This window comes from Heterocephalus glaber, unplaced genomic scaffold (assembly GCF_053883595.1).
Source record: "Heterocephalus glaber isolate CG9 unplaced genomic scaffold, H.glaber_assembly_v1.0 deba00001509, whole genome shotgun sequence".
Taxonomy (NCBI): Eukaryota; Metazoa; Chordata; class Mammalia; order Rodentia; family Bathyergidae; genus Heterocephalus; species Heterocephalus glaber.
In genome coordinates, this window is record NW_028258325.1 from 30863061 (window position 1) to 30884810 (window position 21750).

At 39.2% G+C, this 21750-nt stretch overlaps 1 pseudogene; it reads left to right on the forward strand.

Annotated features, from left to right (window-relative positions):
* Positions 1 to 2755: 2755 nt before the first annotated feature.
* Positions 2756 to 21080, forward strand: LOC101725898 (protein ELYS-like; annotated as a pseudogene).
* The last annotated feature ends 670 nt before the right edge of the window (positions 21081 to 21750 follow it).

Sequence of the window (21750 nt, forward strand, 5' to 3'; positions counted from 1 at the left end):
ATCCATTTGCTAAACCTTTACAATGGAAACAAATCTGAAATAGAAATAGCACATCAACTTAAATGTTCAATAGTGATGCTTTTTAAATTTTAAATTAACATGCCGGGTGTGGTGGTACACACCTGTAATCCCAGCCATTGGGAAGCTGAGGCAGTAGGAGAGCCAAGAATTCGAGGCTTCAATTTGGGTTACATATTGAGTTCAAGGCCAGCCTGAACTGTGTAGGGAGACCTTGTCTCAAAACAAAACAAAACAAACAAATAATCAAGCAAAAAGTAATGTAATATAGTTAAAAATTATTTTTTAAATAAAAATTAAAATGTTAATAAAACATATACTCATAATGTTGCTTATATAAATAATACAACTTAAAACACGAGAAGGAAATTCCATATGTTCAGAATTAAACTTAGGAAATAGAAAAATTCCAGTACCTTGAAAGCACCTATATGTTTCTCTTAAAGTATCCTCTAGTCATCCCTAAGGGAACCACTTTCTTGAACTTTGTCTTTTCAATTTCCTTGCCTTTTTTAATAGTTTTAATACTTATGTTGCTTAAGTTTGCCCTTTTTGTACCTTAATATTATTATCCCATACTGTATGAATTCTTCCGTGGCTTCTTTTCCTGATCAATATGTAGCACTTGGGATCCAAGCATTGCATATCATGGAGCTGCAGTTCATGTGTTTTGGATGTCCTATAGCATTCCATCATATGAACATATTACAAATTATTCTTCATTTCTTGTGCTTCTGTGGTGGATTCTTTGTGCTGTTGCTGTTTGAACCTTCCTGCAGGAGCCTCTCAGTACACACATGCAGCCATTCCTTGAATCCTTGAAAAAAGGTTTGGCTAATTACAATGAAAAGGCCAATTCCAGCCCACTGCCTGTTTTTGTACCATCCACAGCTAACAGTGATTTTTACATTTTAAATAATTGGGGATAAAAGAGAAGATATTTTATGACATGCAAAAATTATGTGAAATTCAATTTTTAATGTATATCAATGAAGTTTTATTGGGACACAAATACACACATTCACTTGCATGCTGTCTATGGCTGCTTTGACATCAGAGTAGAGTAGCCATGATGGAGATCTTTTGGCTGTGAAGGCCAAGACATTTATTATCTTATCCATTACAGAAAAAAATTGAAGCTCCTGTTCTAGATTCTATGTCTAAGATAAAAGTGCTGAAGCAAGAGTACTTACATTTTTAATTTTACTTGTTTTCTAAGATGGCTCTACCAACATACACTCCCACCACCAGTATGTGAGCATTCTCCAGGGTCTCATGACAAAGATAGAAAAAATAGATTAGCTATAAAAATAAAGATGCTACATATGTGATTTTTGGTGGTAATTTGTAACACTTTTGCTATGGTTGCAATGAGCTGTTAATAATAATGATGACTGTTTCTTGGCTAACCTTCCTTAGTTTAAGATTGTTGGTAGACTAGGTCCTGGAGTATTTATATTGTCTACATCTCATCCTCCCCTGGTATCTTGGCCAAAGCTATGCCTGGGGTGCCCAGCTCCTCAATGTCTGGTCTCAATGCAGACAGATTTCACCTGGCTGACCCCATCGAAGGGCTTCTTACAAAACCAGGATGGTATAAAGTAAATTGAGTGTTGCTGGTTGTTAAGGTTTATATCTGCATACACCCCCAAAGCCTCATGGGCTCAGAGGCAGGGCTTGCGGAAGGTGAGTGGATTATGAGGGCATTACAGCTAGCTTTCTGTTGGGAGGTGGGGTCTGGTTGGAAGAGGAGGGTCACTGGGAGGAGTGACCCGGAAGGGATAGCTCCCTCTCCCATTCCTCCCTTCTCTCTCTGCTTCTTCTGTCAAACCCTTCTACCATGCTGTTTCTGTCTGGAACCAGCTGACCACGGACTATAAACCTGAGCCAGAATAAACCTCTCCTCCTGTACGTTATGGATGTTAGGTATTTTGTCCCAGGAATGAAGACTAGGTGACTAAGATAGTGGTGCAGCTGTCATGTGCTTGTGCACTTACCTTGTGATCCTCTTCTTGTGAGATCTAAAATAAGATTTAATGTGCTTGAGGCCAGGCAGCCTTCATGGTATCTGATGAACCTTCATACAGTGAGATGTCAACAGATATTTTAATATCTACTAGGTGATCTGTCCTAGGCTCTGCAAAGAGAAAAGGCATGCATCCATTAAAGAAAAAGAAAAAAAAAGAAGACAGATCCTGTAGAAAATCCCTTTGTATTGATTACAAAATAGTTACACAGCATTAGGAAGGAAAATACTGAATCTAGTTAAGCATGTCAAGGCTTTAGCCTGCTCTAACTCTACTTTGTCACAGAAATGGGGAGAGAAGCAGTATTTGGAGGCAGGTAAACTTATGGTGGTGGAAAACTCAATATATCTGATACTTATTTTCTAACTCCTATATGACAAAATTACTTCACTGGCGGACTCCCAACCTCATCAGTATGTCGTTCCTTCTTCTTGAACTGCCATATCCTTCAGGTAGGGTTCAACTAGCATTTCAGGAAAACTGATGGACAAAAAGCATGTAAAGGCTTTAATACCATTTAATTATTTAATTATTATATTATGTAATATTAAATATTAATATTTAACATATGTCTATAATATTCACTATAGACATTTTTCTCTGTTCCTCCTATCTTCACTTTGGTATCTTGATCTTAATCAAAATCTGAGGTTCCTAAGTTAAGAAACCCATAGAATAAATCTCCAGCCTTCTGCTGGTGCTGGTTGGCAATGACCCCTGATACAGGGTGCAAGGAGGGTAAGGACTTTACTGCTTCTTAAACAGACTTTGACCAATCTTGCTGGCTTTAGCCCCACCTTCACCTTAACTTCAAGGAGCTTCTGAATCTACCAATTTCTAAGTCTTGAGGGGCAGGAGCTTCTGCTTTGAAGTGGGCAGGTCTTGGCTCTCCCACTGTGAGTCTAGGGTTCACATTTCTCAGGGCTGCCATGTGAGCTGCCATCCTTCGGACTACTTTCCTGCCTCCAAAATTTGTTGCTGCCACCCAATTCTCCTCATTGTCTTTGTCCCTAAGATTTGTATTTCCTAAAATAGCCTTCATTTCCATCCATGTGAGGTTTTAGAAGCAATAGGCAATGTATATGCCCAGCCTGCTCTTTTTAAAGCAAAGCTCCAATCCAGGCTTTACCAGTACTAAAACTAGTATTTCATGTTTATCTATCAGGTTGAGTGAGTGATTCAGGTTTGTCTGTCCACCCTTTTAAGGCATTTTTTAATTCTGTGATTTCTTGTTCAGTGAAATACTTCCTGCATCTAGGCTTCTGTGTATTAAGTCCACATTACATAAAATCAAACTATTTGCTGGTTTAGCAAATTCTTGTTAAAAAAACAAAAAGCCAGTTCAGGCTGGCCTTGAACTCACTATGCAGCCCTGGATGGCCTCCAACTCATACCAGTCCTCCTGCCTTAGCCTCTTATGAGGATTACAGGTGTGTGCCACCATGTCCAGCTTCTAAAAATATTTTAAAAGGTAACTTTACCGGGAGGGTTGAGAGTGTAGTTCAATAGTAAAACATGTGTTTAGCATGCATACGGCCCTGGGTTCAATCCTCAGCACCAAAGGGGTGGGGGTTATTTTAAAGTTCAGCATAGAATTTTTTTCTCCATTACTAAAACTAAAACTGAACACACACACACACACACACACACACACACACACTTGACCCAAGATGATGATATTATTAGGAGGGAGGTGGTGAGGTCCGAATGGGATTAGTGTCGATATAAGACACCAGAGAAACCCTTCAACCCCCACCATTAAGGACACAAGTGAGAATTCACCATCTATATGAAATGGGCCTTCAGCTGACACTAGATTTCCCTACACTGGTCTTGGACTTTCCAGTTTATGAACCATAAGAAATCTATTTCCATTGTTTATAATCTACCTAGATTATGGTATTTTTGTTATAGCTACCCAAATGGGCCAAGACACATGCACACATAGAACATAAGTGAGACATAATTAACATAATTAAGACATAAAACTGCGGAATGCGATGTTTGCCATACAGAAATGATTAAACTGAAAAAGTTTCATTATTTAGATGTCCAACTATACTTATGAATATAGTTATAATTATTTAAGCCTCTAATTTGAACAGAAGCCTGTCTAGAGCAAATTATAGATGTCAGGGCGCGGGTGTCGGCTGGGGCAGGTGGCTGCGGGGCTCGGGCTTTGGGGTTCTTTGGGCTCAGCCACGCCGCAGCTGCGGCCCGGTTCCAGTGCACACCCACCCCACTGGCCCCAGGGAGCTGAGCCACAGCCGGTGGAGCACGCGGCGTTAAATGACCTCTCTCCCAGAAGCAGAAGCGACTGCACATGGTGGAGAAGCATGGAGGCGTTGGTTCTCTCCTGCTGTCCCCCGGGGAGGCTGGGGCCATGACCAGTGGTCCCCGATGGGAAGCAGCTGGTGGTCGGGACCTATCTGGTATGTGCACCCTTTGACCCCTTGTTCGGGGCCTGGTTCCTGGGAACTGAGAGAAACTTAATAGCTCAAGTAACTAGTGATTTCCTGCAGTTCCCGGAAGTAACTTTTGAAGCCCTCAGAGAAGGTGAAATAATATTAGAATCTGTGCTTTGTGGAAAGTTTGCGGCAGGGAAAAATGGTCTTACTTGCTTGGCTTGTGGTCCCCAACTTGAGGTTGTGAGTTCTGTGGAGAGCAGTTGTCTGCGTATAGATTTAGGGGAATAAAGAAACAGCCACCCGTGGTCCTGGCAGTGAAGGAATTCTCTTAATGGAAGAAAACTGGACTGTTAATAGGACTGGAAAAAGCAGGAGGAAATGACCTCTGTCTTTATAACCCTAGTGGTTAAAGCAGTCACTCTTCCTGGAAAGGTAACAACTATCGAACCTGTAACTAATCACTGAGGAGCTAGCACAAACACGCAGCCTTTACACCCAGGTTTGCTATGGTTCTGTGGTGTGGTGGCTGTGGCAATTGATACTGGTCATATCCTTCTAATTGATCTTTGTTTGGATGACTTATCATGCCCTCAGAAAGAAGTAGAGGCCTCAGACCTTGAACTTGTAACTGGTATCCCAGCAGTAGTACCACCTATCAGAGAGAGTGCCAGGAGAACAGGAGGCCATCTGTGTTTCCAGTTGGGAAGTCCATCAGGAATAGCCTCTTCTACTCTTAGTTACATTAACAGGACAGATCAGCTTGCTGTAGGTTTTTCTGGTGGCTGCCTATCACTTTGGAATACAAGCATGAAAAGGGAGTGTTACACACAATTTGACAGTGGAAGAGTCCCTGTATATGTCCTTACTTTTCAAGAACCTGAGAATGATCCTCATCATTGCTGTTACTTGTGGGCTGTTCAGTCGACACAAGATAGTGAAGGAGATATTTTGAATCTGCATTTGCTTCAGCTGACCTTTGGTGATAGAAAATGTTAGTCACCAAGACAAATCTTATATAAAGGTTTAGAGAACTGTGAAGAAAGATACACACTGGACGTGGCTGGTGGCACGTTTCCTTTGAGGGGATGTAATACCAAATTGTTGGGATGCCAGAGTATAGAGAAATTTCTACTCCATGCTGACAAAGAAGAAGGCATGAGTGAAGCTCCATCTCCCAACATTAGTGTCTTGGTCTTCACCTGGCAAGTGAATACTTGTGGAGAGGGAAAGCCTTCTGTATATTTGGGGCTTTTTGACATAAATCATTGGTATCTTGCACAAATGCCAGATTCAGTAAGGTCAGGAGAATACTGAATAATTGTTCCTATTTTGCGTTATGGTCATTGGAGTCTGTTTTAAGTAATACTTACATTACATCTTGGATACCACATTACGTCTTGGATATATTAGTCCATGAGAGAAGTTTAAGTTGAGATATTCCTTATTCATATCCACCTCCAGAGCAATACTTTAACCCAGGTACTTTTAACTTTGATGTCACATGCTTGTTAAACTCAGGAGTTGTCCATATAATTGTACTAGCTTTCAGAAGGAGACTTTGACTTTTTTAAAGAAACTGGAACCACTTCTTGATGAAGTCATTCCTGATGATTATTTCTAGCTGGTTTCTCTCACCAAATCTTACTGATACTCAGCCTTCCAGTTTAACCAAAGAAGAATAGTTGAAAGCTATATTGACAGCAGCAACTGAGACAAGTTCCCTGGGACTTCTGACTGGTTATATCACAAGATGATAACACAGAAACAGCCAAATTCTTCTGCTAACTTGCACTTTGTTGCTGAGTGGACTTGGAATATAATGGTTCTCACAAAAGAGAAATTTGACAGACCATGTGCACCATTATTTGATGGTTCATGTCTTTTCATCGATCCACAAACTATACAGTCTGTGCACCAATGCCATCTGCTTTTTAGTAATCTCAATACAGTCTTCAATTGTTTTTGCAGTACAGGTGCAAAACACTGAGAGAGAACTGTTGGAGTTATGCAATAATCATGTAGTTAACCAGCTCCTCTGTCAATATGCACAAATGGTCCTTTGGTTCTCTCAGTCTGGGCTTTTACCTGAAGGTTTGGATGATGCTGTTCAGTCATCAAGGTTATGCTACAACTGCCCTGTAATTCCGAACTACTATACCAGTTGCTGACAGAAGTGTGAACATTCATCAGGAGGGAGGTGGAACCACAATTGCTTGTTGATTGATGGATTGGTTTCTCAGGAGATCAAATTGAGAAGTTGTGGAAATGAGATGAAGGAGGCACAGGAAAGTGTCCTCCTGCTGGTGTACATGCACTACTTGACATATATTTATTAGACAACATTAGTGAAAAAACCAAGCATTCTGTTACCAGGTATTTGCTATTTGATATTATGTATTCCTTTTCCTTTCCAAACAAAAGGAATGTTCCTGTTGAATCCTTTCCTACTGTCTTTTCCATTTCTTGGAGTCAGGTTAAACTTATTCAAGGATTTTGGCTAATAGACCATAATGACTGTGAGAAGGGTTTAGAGATTCTGTTTCCCAGAGCTCTTGAGAAACCTGAGTCATGGCAACAGTCAAATATTATTCAAGCCCCCCCCGATTCAAGGAGAGTACAGACATGCCCTCAGATACATTCAAACAATAAAGCCAACAGTGTCTGGTGATAGTGATGTTTTCCTTCACCTCACAGTTTTGCTGTTTAATAGATGTGTGGTTGAGGCCTGGAGTTTATTACAACAACATTCTAATATAGTACATAGAAAGGAGGTACTAAAGCACATGTATGAAATATGTCAGGAAACGGGCTTAATGGAAGATTTACTGAAGTTACCATTTACAGACATGGAGCAGAAATGTTTAGTAAATGTTTTACAATCCAATCCCAGTGTTCAGAGTCATGAATTCCTTTTAGTTCACCATTTGTAGCATGCCAATTATATCCCTGCCTTGAAGCTGAACCAGACTCTGAAGATTAATTTTAAGAATGATTATGATCCTCATTTATGGGAGAGATCAGTGGCTCAAAAACTACTATTTTAGGCTAATGTGGGAAAATCCTTCCTAGAGTCCAAAGAAAGTTAGCCATTGAGCAAGGTAAGCCTTACAACCAGTCAAAATCAAAAGTTTTTCAAGAAGTTTCTAGACCAAAACCACTATCAGCATTTCCAAGTAAAGCTGTAACAAAGACAGTGCTAACAAGATCTGTTTTCATCAGTAATGTGTTATGCAAAATTGGAGAGGTGTGGGCAACCAATAAACCTAGAAATAGCATCTCACTTTACAGTAGTCCTAAAATGAAAGAACCATCTCTTATAGTATATCCTTTCCTATATCCAGAGCTGCCTGTGGCATTTTTTTTTTTTTTTTTTTGGAAAACCAATTTCAAAAGTATCACAGAAAATTTCTAGAGTGCTGGACTTGGTTTTTTATCCTGTCCTGCAGCCTTCTCGGTGCTTGGGGTTTATTCGGCAAAGCCCTCAAAGACCTCCTCTGTACCTACTGTCTGTCTCATTAAGTTCACAGTTGAAAAGATCACAGTAAAATACCACCAAGGCTTCAGAATTGCCTTTGCTTGAAACTCCTCTGAAAGTTAAGAAAGCTAAAGCTTTGGCTATGTCAGTTACTTCCAGATTTACTGAATTGACTCCTCAATCCATCTGAAGGTCAGGCCTTCAAACAACACCATTAGTATTTCCTTGTGTATCACCTAGGAGGTCTCTTACTCCATCTTTATGACTTAAAATCCTAGACTTTTATTGGCAGAAGAAGATATGAGCACAAAATTGACTGCAGGAGCTGAAGATTACACTGAAACAAAAATATCTATTACTACACCTTTCCATAAAAATGAATTTCCCACAGAAACTGAGTGGCTGAACAGTAGAGATAAAACTACATCTTTTTCCCTGAATAGCACTGGAAAGGATCATCAAGAAGTGGATGCAGTGTCACAGTATACAACTGCAGAAAGTTTGGAGATCCAGGATGTAAGCAGAGATAGCAGTGCTTCAACCAGATCAGACCAGTCTTTCAGAGTATTGTGATGCACTGTCACAAGGAGAATTTGAAGATTTTGTTTTCACATCCTCCAAGATAGCAAGCTCTTCTACTGAACTAATTACTCATTTAACTGAACAAACTGAGAAGGGATTTGATAAAGATATACTTGAGTTAGAAGCAACTCCTCCAAACATGGAAAACAAATACACGATTTAGAAGTTGCACAGGAAGCATTTTTAGAATTAAATCACATAATCCCCATTCAAGGAGCTGAAGCTTACCTTTGTATGCCATCAACCCATAAAGGTAAAATCCTCACCCCTAAATCAAAGTTACCAGTTTTAGATGAAGGATTAATATCTGTCCAAACCTACACCTGGACAATTAGTGCAGACAAAAATGAATCTTAGGCTGCTGTTGCTGGTGATAGTGAAAACACTGGGCTCATTAACTTTGAAAATCCCATTACTTCTGAAGATAGACTTGACCCTGAAGTAACATTTAACTTAAGAGAAGAGCATGAAATTGAACTTGATGCACTGAAAGAAAGTGCTATTTTACTGAAAGAAAAGCCTCCAATTTTTGACAGTCCTTCTGATACTCAAGAGGATCATGTGGTGGACATGAAAAGCTTTAAGTTCAAAATTCAGAAGAGGCTAGGAATCTTTCATCCAAAGAATTGCATCCCTTGGGAATTCTTAAATTTCAATATAATTCTGATGTTATATGAGCAACAATTTTGTGACTTGCCTGATAATAAAGACTTTGTTGAATGTGACATTGCTAAAGTAGATGGGGAACGTTTTGTGGCTCAGAGCAATTTTACCTTGATGTTAGAAGGTGAAAGAGAAGTTGAGAGGAATGATTCTGTACTAACTAATGTGTTGGCTAAAGTGGTTCCTAACACAGCAACCAAAGAAAAACTTGTGTACAGGGTAGAGAATGATGATAATGTGCATGTTACAAATTTTCCACCTATCATAACTAGTGACCAAGGATTCCCAAAAGTAGAGACTTTATCATATGTGCCTGATCCAATTAAAGTAACAGTTGCAGAAAATTTATTAGATGGAATTAAAGTCACAAGTAAAGAAATTATTTCAGCTACAATGGAACAGTCCATGCATGAAGACATGCCTTTAATAAGCCAAAAGGCAATGTCTTCCATTAAGTTAATCAAACCTACACTTAAGACTGTTCAGGAAACAAATTTGGAAACTATAAATGGTAACTGGGAAGATGATATGGTTTCTTCCAGAACTCGCTCAAGAAGGCAGTGTGTCCAAAATCTGAACATTGGAGGGGGTGAAGGGCGCACAGGTAATGGGGAAAAAAATAACCAAGATACATCATGTACAGGTACAAGCACCCAATGATAAATGTAAACATATTGTGTACCTAAAATATGCCAATAAAAGAATTTAAGCAAAAAAAAAAGAAAATGTTTTTTAAAAAATAAAATGCAGTACTACTCAGCCATAAAGAATGACAAATTCAGGCCGGGGATTTAGCCCAGTGGTTCCATTGCCTGCCTCGCAAGCTCAAGGACTGGAGTTCGATCCCCGGTACCAAAAAAAAAGAATGAGAAATTAGAGACATTTATAGCTAAATGGATGCGCATTGTAGGGATACTCTTTAAGTGAAATAAATAGGACACACGTGTAAATACTGAATAGTTTCTTTGGTGTGAGAAACTGAATGTGTAAATAAGGATCAAAATGTTTAATAGATAATGTGAAACACAAAGAAAAGGTCTAAAAAGGAAGGGAAAATGGGAGAGGTAGGGGAAAGAAAAGAAGGGAAGGGAATTAATATGAGAAAATGAAAAAATGGAAACAAAGTCTTTGTAAATAGGAAGGGATGGAGGGGTTGAAGGGAGGACAAGGGAATGGGGAAAAACATAAGAACCAAGATATGTCATGTAACGGTACAAATTTCCAATGATGAATGTCATTATATTGTATACCTAAACTGTACCAATAAAATAAAATAAAAATCTGAACATCAACTCAGCACAACAGGCAGAAGCTCAGATGTTGGTACTCCTAAGATGCTGGGGCCACCAGCTATAAGGAAAACTTAAAAAACAAAAGACATTTCCGAGACTGCTGTAAGTGTCTATTCTGATGTCAAAGGAAGATCTCAGAAACAGCAAGTACCTCAAAATTCTCTTACTTCTCAGAGAGGAAAGAATGAAAAGAAAATTCATCAAGACATATTAGAAAGTACTGATTCTGTGGAACAAGGAATACAGGTTACCCCAGGTAGGAAGCCAAAAAGATTAAAATCATCTCAGCCATTAAAACTAGCAACTGAAAATACTTCTTTTAGAAAAGAAGTTAAGCTTTTGCCTGTCACAAAAAGGACCCTGAAACAAAAAATCTGTAGAGAATCAGGAAAGTACTGAAATTATAATCTAAAAGTTTATAAAGTAGAAAATCCTCAGAGGACTATCAAAAATTTGAGAAATGCTAATTTGGTAGGTTCTGAAAATACAAGATTTAAATAATATGGAAAATCCAATGACCATCTACTGCCTGTTCAGTGCAGAAGGATCAAAGAAAGGGATGTTAGCAGTTTGGATGTGATAGAAGAGTCAAACTCAATGCATCCACATTGACTTTTCAAGCAGAATTTGATATGCCTGCCACACTTAGGAAATCCATTGGAAGATGTTGGATCTAAGGCTATGACAGAAGAGACAATTTCCAAAAAGAGGAAAGTTCTCAGCATCCAAAGATCTGCAAGGAAGACCACAGCTAGAAATGAAAATGCTGATGTTGGAAAGTCAGGTTTAGAAAAATCCATTTTACTGCCAAATGAAGGACTTGTTATGGAAATAAACTCTAAGAAAAGCTTACAAAGAAGGCTGAAAATCAAAGCCAAAAACATGCACTGTGCTCTGTATCAAAAGAACACATAGATGAAATGAAACACAAAGAACAAAATGACCAGAAAGAAAGATTTCTTGCTGTTGCAGCTTTTACTAAAATTTCCTGTATCAAAAGGATAATAAGATCAAGCAAGTCTATCTTGTTGTCAGACCTTTCTGAACCAAAATATGATTCTTTATTTTCTCCTCCTCCAGCAAACATTCCAATAAAAGTTGAAAAAAGAGGTTTCTGCACAACCAGAAGAATTAGTTTTAGATTTATCACCTCTCTTTATGTTCTCACCTCCTACTTTGAAGACCAGGAGAAAAAACATATCCTTTATATCCAACCTTGTAGATGATGCTAAATCAGAAGCTGTGGGAGGGCAAAAAGTGAAAAGAGCCAAGACTGCAGAACCAAAAAAAGCAAGCAAAGACAAGAAAGAAAGTTCTTGCTCACCTCCTCCAATAGAAATTAAGCTAATTTCTCCCTGGCCATGCCCAGTTCATGGAGTAAAGAGCCAACCAAGAAAAACTGCAGAAGTAAGAGCAAAAGCTCTTGGAAGGAGCAGAAAGAAACCATCTTCCTTTCCAAAACAAATTTTACACAGAAAAATGCTGTAATTTTTTTCCCAAGATTTTAAGGGACACCTATTTGTAAAGTCATCAGAGTTGTGTGGATGATTAAAAACCATCTAATTTAGGAGATAATAATTTATATATGTTATTTAAATTTTTCTAAAGAGCAGGCTTTTAGTAAGTAACTTCTTATGGAAGATTTCTCTTAGTGTACTCATTTAAAAATTTTATATTAGGACTTCACACACATATATAATATATAAATACAGCATATTATTGAAGTGTTAAGTGTACTTCACAGTTGTTCATGTCTATTAGATTTTTGAGAAGAGATTTCTGTTTTAATATTTTATATGCTAGTAGGCATTTGTTCCATTTTCACTCCCTATAGTTAAAATAGTAGACAAATCGTCAAATGAGTATGATTGCATATTGATTATTCTTCAATATTGTTATTTTATAATTTAAGAACTTTGATTCTGTGATTAAGATTTCTAACCATAATATGTGCTTTGTTTTGTGCCTGTTACCGTGCTGAAACTGAATTATGGGCATGTAATTTTGCTGCCTTTTCGCAGTTTCACAAACTTTGTGTAATCTACATAAAATGAATAATATTCCAAGTAATGCATTAGTTAACTAATAATGTTATTTCTTGTCATTAAGCTTAAAGGATATTGACCTTTAGAGTCTCTTCATTCAGAGACTAATTGTGCAGAGTAGATTGACCATTTCACTATTTATTAGCAAATAAACACTTTTTCATTAGCATGAAAGAATTGGAGAAGAAAATGCAAAACAAATCTGTCTTATGGATATTTGGTACACTTTGTATGTGCTTAATATTGATAAGCAGAAAAGTCTGGACAAAGTTTATAATATTCTTGCTGTGAAGCAGCTTGCTAATGAATCACAGAAATCCCTTAACTATTCAGGCTTTTAAAATTGGCAAATTATCTCATGAACGCAGGTGCACATTATTGAGAATGGGAAGAGTATAAGTAGATGTGGAACAACAAAAAACAAAAACACCTTCTCTGCAGCACAACTGTGTGCAATTAATGATGCTTGATACAGGTTATAAATTCATCAATAAATATGTATTGTGCGATAACTTGCAAGATAATGGATAGTGTGTAAAGAATGAACAATTAATAGTTGATGATCTAGAAACAAACTGCTTTGTCAGATAAGCATTTAATGTTTTAGTGTGAAGTTTAACAGTGTGCTTTCTACATTATTTTTCTATAAAATAACAGTGTGGATAAAAGCAAATGATGAAAATGCCCATCCCAGTACTGTCACTTGGAAAGCAGCATGAGCGTGGCCTTTAGTTGAGTTAGTAGTGTTACACTGCTTTGTTGAAAATTTAACTGGCTTTGATGTTATTAATCTTTAAATGATAGTTCTCAAACATGTATTTAAGCTGCTTTTCATTTTTGGAATAACAAATGATTTAAATGAAAACAATTATAGTGTCAAACTTTATTTTAATAAAATTTCATCAAGTCAAACTATGACAGCATTTTTTCAGAATAGACAATTACTGGTATTTAAGAATTGTGAACATTGTTTTCCTTTGTGCTTTTTATAGATGTCTTTATCTCTGTGCTTGCCAGAGGAAAATCTGTAAAGCCAAACATGAATATTTTAACAATAAAAACCTTTAAATTATTTTAGGTGTATGGTTTTGGGGGTTTACTGAGAAATAGCTAGATTTTTCTGTTTTGTTTTGGGTTTTTTTGGTACCGGGGATCAAACTGGGGTCCTTGCACTTGCGCAGTAGTCAGCGAAACCACTGAGCTAAATCCCCAGCCTGAAATAGTTGGTTTTGTTATCATTGAGAGGAAGTTAAAAAACTTCAAAAAGGACTAAGGGTGGATCTCTAATCCTTCTTCAGAGAAAAGGATACATGAGTCATCTAAGAGGATGATATAATTCCTACCGGTAGAAAACAAAGACAAAGGAAAAAGTTATGTACTTAATTCATTGAAAAACAAAATGGAATTAGCTGGTGTAGTGGTGCATGCCTATATTCCCAGCACTGGAGAGGCTGATGCGGGAAGATTCCACAAGTGTGAGGTCAGGCTGGGCTACTTAGTGAGTTCAAGGCCAGCCTGGACCACATAGTAAGACCCTGACTCAAAAAACCAAACCAAAACAAAACCCTACAAAACAACCACAACACAAAAAAATGGGATTGAAGAAAATCCCCACTAATACAGATAGAATTTAAAATGACAGAGAGAAGGTGGTAGATCAAAGTAATTTTGATGAAAAAGAAAAACGTAGTGCATCCAGCAGTTCATTTGGAGCACAGTACTTTATCTGGTCGCTAGCTAAGCAGGCATGTTGAGTTCTGACTTAAAGTGCAAGGTCGAACTAATCAGTTGTCAAAAAACTGATGTTTCAGAAATATCAGGAATTATGTGGTATTAACAAAAAAAATTCTTTCTCTTTCTAAGTCTCTTCAACATTGTGGAGACGCATTTTTTTAGTACACTTTCACCTTAGCGAGTGCTTAGTTATTCAAACATGAATCTTCTATAGGGATTTATCCTCCCATTCTGATGTGGATAGAGCATCTCTCTGACCAAGTAGAAACTAAGCACTCAGGAATTTAACAACAGGATTTCCCTAAGTTCACCAGCACTTTAGTGCTTACTCAAATACACAGATACCTCAGTCAAAAGGAGATAGTGATGCTTACATGGTGACCAGGCCTAATGAGGATCAAAGAATGGCACTTTGAGATCTGGTTTTGACAGCCAGGGGTGGGTTTGGTGGGGGTGCGGAATACCTGGGCACCATTAATAGGGAAAAAAAGGAAAGAGGAAGCTGGTGAAAGGGGATTTTTTGGCTTGTTAGCTTGTTTAGAAAACATTAGTGTAGGGCTGGGGATTTAGCTCAGTGGTTTCACTGCCTGCTGCGCAAGCGCAAGGACCCGAGTTCGATCCCCGGTACCAAAAAAAAAAAGAAAAGAAAACATTAGTGTAGGTTTTATGCATATTGTTACTGTATTTTTATTTTTTAATGACAGTTATAAACTCAGTAATAACATCATGGCACATAATGATAAACTCTTTGAAGATTAATCCATTGATGAGTTCATATCATACCGAATAGGCTAATAGGAGGTGGGGCCCAGCCAAAGGCAGGTGTTATGGGGGTGTGCACTTGGGGACTGTATCTTGTCCTTGTCCCTCGCGCCTTCCTCTCTGGCTTTCTCCCTCTTCACATGGAAAAAGGCCACCATGCCATGAGCAGCTTCCCTCTGCCACGCCCACGTCCACCATGATGTAAGGGCTCAACACAGTTCCAGAAACAATGGAGCCGGCAGACAACAGACTGAAACTTCTGAAACCATGAGCCAATAAATGTTTCTTCCTCTAACTTGTTTTTCCAGGTACAGTATTTTTTGCACAGAGACAGAAAGCTAATAAGAACTATTAATAAAAATTAATTAGGCAGACCTATAAGTAAATCTATTATTAAAAACAAATTCTCAAAACTCATCATTTTCTATTTTGTTTACTACTTGTTACCATTAATTATGCTTTTTAAATTACAATTAGGCATTGCTTAATGAGGGGTTAAGTTCTGAGAAATGTGTCCTCAGATGATTTTATCATTGGGCAAACATCACAGCACTGACTTACACAATCCTAGATGGTGTCACCTGCTCCACACTAAGACTATATGGATGCATATATATGGCATAGCCTGTTGCTCCTAGGGGTGTGATGAACAAGCAATGTGAGGTTAAATCAAGCACAAGGGAAAATTACGCACTTGAGAAACACAGTAAACATGAGCTAATGAGTCAGTCGCAAGTGTAGCATGGGATACTGTTCCATAATATACATTTTTAAATAGGTAAAATGAGTACACTAACATTAAAATAGGGCTGGGCGTGTAACTCAGTGCTAGAGTCCTTGCCTATATGTGAGGCCCTTGGTTTGATCCCTAGCAACACACACACACACACACACACACACACACACACACACGCACACACACCTCAACCAGTAACATAGTCATTTATCATCATCAAGTATTCTCCACTATACAAAATTGTATGTGCTTCATATATTCAGCAACAGAGTAAATAAATACACCAGCAACACCACAGATACGTGAGCAACATGTGGCACTATGACATAGGTGTCCAACCTTTTGGCTTACCAGGGCCACATTAAGGGAAAAGGGCCACATACAAAATGTAGTTAATATATATAAGTAATAAAAGTATCTTAACAACTTCTAAAGTTATTTGACAAAATAGCACAACGAGCCCAAGTTTAATAATTAAAGAAGAAATTTTACAAGTCTGTTTAATAACAACAGATGACTGACTTCACAGGTGCGCAAAGGGTAGGTAGGTTGGAAACTTTTATCAGTAATAGCTGTGTTTTACTCACCAAGTCACACAAGCATGCAGAACATCTCATGCAAGCAGATTTTGACTGACTGTGTGTGGCTAGCACAAGAGGCAGAGTTAGCGCTGCACTGCGCCCTCCTCCCCTACACATTCCTTTTGCACTCCAGCACCATGCAGTTGAGTCATGAAAAATATGCCTAAAAATCACAGAGTAATCTGAAAAGTTTATGATCTTGTGGGGCCGCATTACTAGATGTCCAGGCCCATATTCAGCCTGTAGGCCGCGGGTTAGAGAGGCCCACTCTGACCTTCAGGCACCTGTGACTTCATTAGGACATAGGAATGTTTCAATCCCATTGTAATCATGTGAGACCAGATTGATTTTTAAAAATTGTTTTTCATTGAGTTTATTGGTACGTTTTAGGTATAGAATACAGTTACATTCATCACTGGGATCTTGTACCATTACATGAGTCTCTTGGTTCCTTCCCCCTCCTTCCCTTGCCCTCCCTTCATCCCCTCCACCCTTCCCTATTTACAAAGACTTTGTTTCGTTTTTTTTCTTTTTTTGTATTTTTCCTTTCCCTTCTTTCCTTTCCCCTACCCCTCCCACCTCCCCCACTCCTTTAGACCTTTTCTTCCTATTTCACATTATCAATTATACATTTTGACCCTTGTTTACACTTTTAGTTTTTCACACCAGAGAAACTATTCAGTATTTACACATGTGTGTCCTATTTATTTCACTTAAGAGTATGGCCTCAATGTGCATCAACTTAGCTGTAAATGTCTCTAGTTTCTCATTCTTTATGGCTGAGTAGTACTCCATTTTATAGAACAACCACATCTTTATCCAGTCTCCAGTTGATGGGCACTTGGGCTGCTTCCAAGCTTTAGCTATTACAAACTGTGCCGCTATGAACATAGATGCACATATATCTCTGTGGTATGATTCTTTTAATTCTTTTGGGAAGATCCCCAGCAGGGGAATAGCTGGGTCAAATGGGACCTCTAGTCCTAGTTCTTTGAGGTATCTCCATACTGATTTCCACAGTGGTTGCACCAGTTTGCTCTCCCATCAACAATGGAGAAGGGTTCCTTTCTCTCCACACCCCCACCAGCATTTGTTATTGGTTGATTTCTTGAGAGCAGCCATTCTTACTGGGGCGAGGTGGAATCTGTGTTGTTTTCATCTGCATCTCTCGAATGACCAGTGATGTTGAACACTTTTTCATATGCTTATTTGAGGCTTTTTCTTTGTCTGAGACATGTCTGTTCATTTCAGATGCCCATTTTTGAATTGGGTCTTTAAATTTGAGAGGTCTGATTTTTTTTAGTTCTTTATATATTCTAGATAGTAGACCTTGGTCTGAGGAACAGGTGTGAAAGGGAGCAATATGTGCTACTTCTAGCCAGAAGCATTGAAGAAGCATTGTATGACCTGCAGTTTTTCTCCTTCTATTGGGATAGCAGAGGCCACATAGTAAAATGGAGGAGCCCCAGATGGGGGCCTTCTGATCCTTGAGTGACTGTGTGAGTCTAGCATTTACTAACTTACCCTGGTCATGTAACATGAGAAAGAAAACAAACAACAACTTTGTTTCACTAAGTCCTTAAATTCAGTGATGAATTCTATTACTTTAGCTTGACAGCCTATCATGACTAAATAGAATATCCAGCCAGTAGGACTTGCCTAATAATAGCTAATATTTATGGAGCACTTACTCACTGCCAAGCACTATGCTAAGCATTTTATGAGTATTTTCTCGTTTAAGCCAGATCACCCCAATGAGGAGGAGGCCAAGTATTGCTTTCATTTTTGAGATAAGGAAACTGAGCTCAAGACAATTTAAACTACTTGTCCAAAATCCCTCCGAAGAATAAAGGTTGAGGCCAACATCTAGTCCTGGATAGACTGACCCTACAGTCTTTCTGCTCCTACATGAGGAAAGAATCAATTGTTGTACCCCGTGAGAGATAACCAACCAGAGACCGATATTAAATCCACACAGGAGTTTATTACCAGCCGGGACCCGAGCGGAGCATGGGACTCGGACTGAGCCCAGACTGGGGGAGATTAACATATTTTATACACCTTTGAGGCCAGCAGTTGAGGCCATAGGTCCCCCTATGGGACAGAACTAGCAAAGCAAGCAAAAGGTACAGAAGGGGAACGTCCTGCTGTTAGAACATTTGTAAAACAATAGTTGATTAATTGTTGCTTCTAAGAGACTCTCTAAGGGGAGGAGGTTTCTAAGCTTCCTTCTTCTGAGTTCATCTAAAGGGCAGGCAGGTGGGTCAAGCAGCAATATGGAGTCTGTCTTGCTAACTAAGGTCCTTCACAATAGCTTCCCAACTTCATTTGTTTCTTTAGCCATTTATTGAGTATTTACCATGCTAGGCTCTGGGTAGACAGTTCACTGAGGGAGAAACCATAAAGAAAAAATTGAAATGAAATAAATTCTCAAGAAATACAGGAGAGAAAGGAACAGGCTAAAGGACACCATAGATGCAGACACGAAATCCTGGCTGTGGGAAACCCTTCAGGACAAATGATCCAGTTTCTTCAACAAATAAATTATGGGGAAATTGAGTGAGAACCTATAGATTAAAGGACACCTAAGAAATTTTTCAGTCAACAGGAAGATTATTTGTTTCTTAATTAATGCAAACATTTAAAATGACATAATAAATTCTTCTGAATTTAAAACTTAAATTGATATTTGATGATTTTAAAGAATTACTGACTTTAATTTTTAAAAATTTTAGTAAGCCAGATGTGGTGGTGCATGCCTGTGATCTCTCCACTCAGGAGGCTGAGGCAGGAGGATCACTGTGAGTTAAAGACCAGTCTGGGCTACATAGTAAGACCCTGTCTCCAAAAAAAAATTTAGAGAGATACGTTTCATAGTTTTGTGATTTTTCTCAAAGTATCCTTACATGTTAGAGATACACATCAAAACTTTGTAGACAAAATACCATGGTGCCTGGAATATTCTTCGAAGTAATTCAAGATGGGGAAGTAGGTGGATGAAGCATGATTGGCCATGGTTTGATTATTGTTGAGCTGCATGATAGTCACACAGGGATCAATTTTAGCAAATATTCAAAACTGCCCTTAATAAAAAGCTTCAGCAGAACTGTTCCTGGGCTGGACAAAGAATTGCTGACAAGACATTTGGCAATGTTGGAAAAGCTTCCAAGGAAATGACACCCACAGAAGCGAGTCCTTAGCCAGCAAGGGAGCATACACAAACAAATTATTTTGAGCACCACCTCACATTACCAATGCCAGAGATGGTCAATATTTGTTTTTCATCAAGAGCCAGCTGTTATCACATGGAAACAGGCTACTAGAGTTTACCTTCTCTCTATGGAGTGTTTATCCATGGCCTGAGCAGAACAGGGAATTGAATGTGAGAACAGGCAATCAGGAGAGTAGGGTAAGAACCCTGACTGTCATTAACCAGTGTCATGTCTGGAGATAGGTCCAAATTTTCTATGTCAATAATTCATCACCTATAAAACAGGAAGCTGGCATTCATCCACACAAAAACATTCTTTCTGGTCCAAACTGCTATTCTGTGTGGGCTTCCACAGAAGTGAAATGGTTAATTGTAGAGTCAAAAAAATCAGTGTAGAAAATCAGTGGCTTTAGGTCACTGTAGCATGACTATCGGGACCAGAAAAACCTTGAGTGTTGTCACCTTTGTTGCAGAATACCCTGAGACTTTCTTCTGTGCCTGGACGTGCCCGCCCCCCGCCGTCCCGCCCCTTAGAGGGACTGTTTTCTACTCCACATGGGAATCTAGACAGAAGTCATCGACTCTCATACATTGGATTTCAGAGCAATACTTAAGATCTTGCTGTCCTGGGAGAATGTATTTACAATTTGGCAATTTCCTTGTTAAAAGTTACTCTCTGCTTGAAAATCTTGCTTTCTTCTCTCAAGTCAATAGAAGAACAAAGAGAAGTCTGCATCTCGGTGTCTCTGATGAGGTTAAAATAGTTCTGAACAGACGTCACCATGGGTCCATCATGTTTCATGCAATAAAATATCCAAACACGCCCTTGCCCCCCACTTCTGCATGACAGCAGAGACTCTGTGACAACCACCCCGTCCATCATGGAGGGTCCCACGTGAACTCTGAGACCCAGAACTGCCTATCACTTGGAGATTCCATAGTCATCTTGGCAGAAATGGAAAGACTCATCTGGGAAAACTGGCATTTAAGAGGAAAACAAGGGTGCCTGGTCTCCTACTCCACGTGCCCTACAATTTCTGCCTGCTGTGACAGAGAAGAGGGTTGCTTTAGTGCAGAAAAAGGAGACAGCCCAAGTGGGCCAACCGCAGACACCCACCCGGATTTGGACCCCACTGCTGCCCACTTGCTACAGTTTGAATGTGTTCTCCAAAAGTGCACGTGTTGGAAACACAGTGCCCAAAATCATGTGCACCTTGCCATTGAACTTCTCAGTCTCTGGAACCATGAGCTAAGCAAACTGCTCTTCCTCATGAATTCCCAGTCTGTGGTGTTTAGCTATACCTCAGCATAGACGAAGACAGCACCTCCTCTGTGCTCCCATTTCTCTCGGCCTTTCAGTGCAAGGAAGAACAGTCTGTCTGATGAGCATTTGACAGGCTGCCTCCTGACGTTCACCACAGCCGCCGCCAAAGCTCTGCATTCCCTGCAAGTGATCGGAGATGCTCCGGAAGCCGGGACTGGGGCAGCCCGGTCCACCACACACTCTCAGGCAGGCATTTCTTCCCTTCAGGCAGTTCTCAGCTAGAATTAGGCAGTAACCGTTCGTGGTTTTATGGCTGATGTACCTCTCCCATTATATTCAAACCAACAGTACAGATCCTGGACACATATTTTTTCTGTTTAGTATTAAAGTAGAACACACAGAAAATGCACATTCATAAGACTGCAGCTTAGTGAATTATTGTATGTAACGACACCTGTGGAAGTCAAGAAATAGAACAGGTCCAAAATTCCAAAAGGCCGTTTCCCTGCTTCCTGAAGGAAACAACTTTCCTGACATCCATAAATGATTTTGCTTCCTTTAGGTTTCTTCTTCTCCTTTTTCTTCTTTTTTCCCTCCTCTCCTTCCTCCCTTGCCTCCTCTTCCTCTTCTTTGTGTGTGTGTGTGTGTTACTGAGGACTGAATTCAGGGCCTTCACACTGAGCTATATCCCCACCCCCTTTTTTATCTTTTATTCTAAGACAGCCTTTCTTTCTTTCTTTTTTTTTTTTTTTTGGTACTGGAGATCAAACTCAGCACCTTGTACTTGCAAGGCAGAGGCTGCGGAACCACTGAGCTAAATCCCTGACCCTGAGACAGGCTTTCTTGCCCAGGCCAGGTTCAACCTCATTATCTTCCTGCCTCAGCCTCTCCGGGTTCATTTTAGGTTTTAATCTTAAGACCTTTTTTAAAAGTGCTGGTGATTGAAACTAGG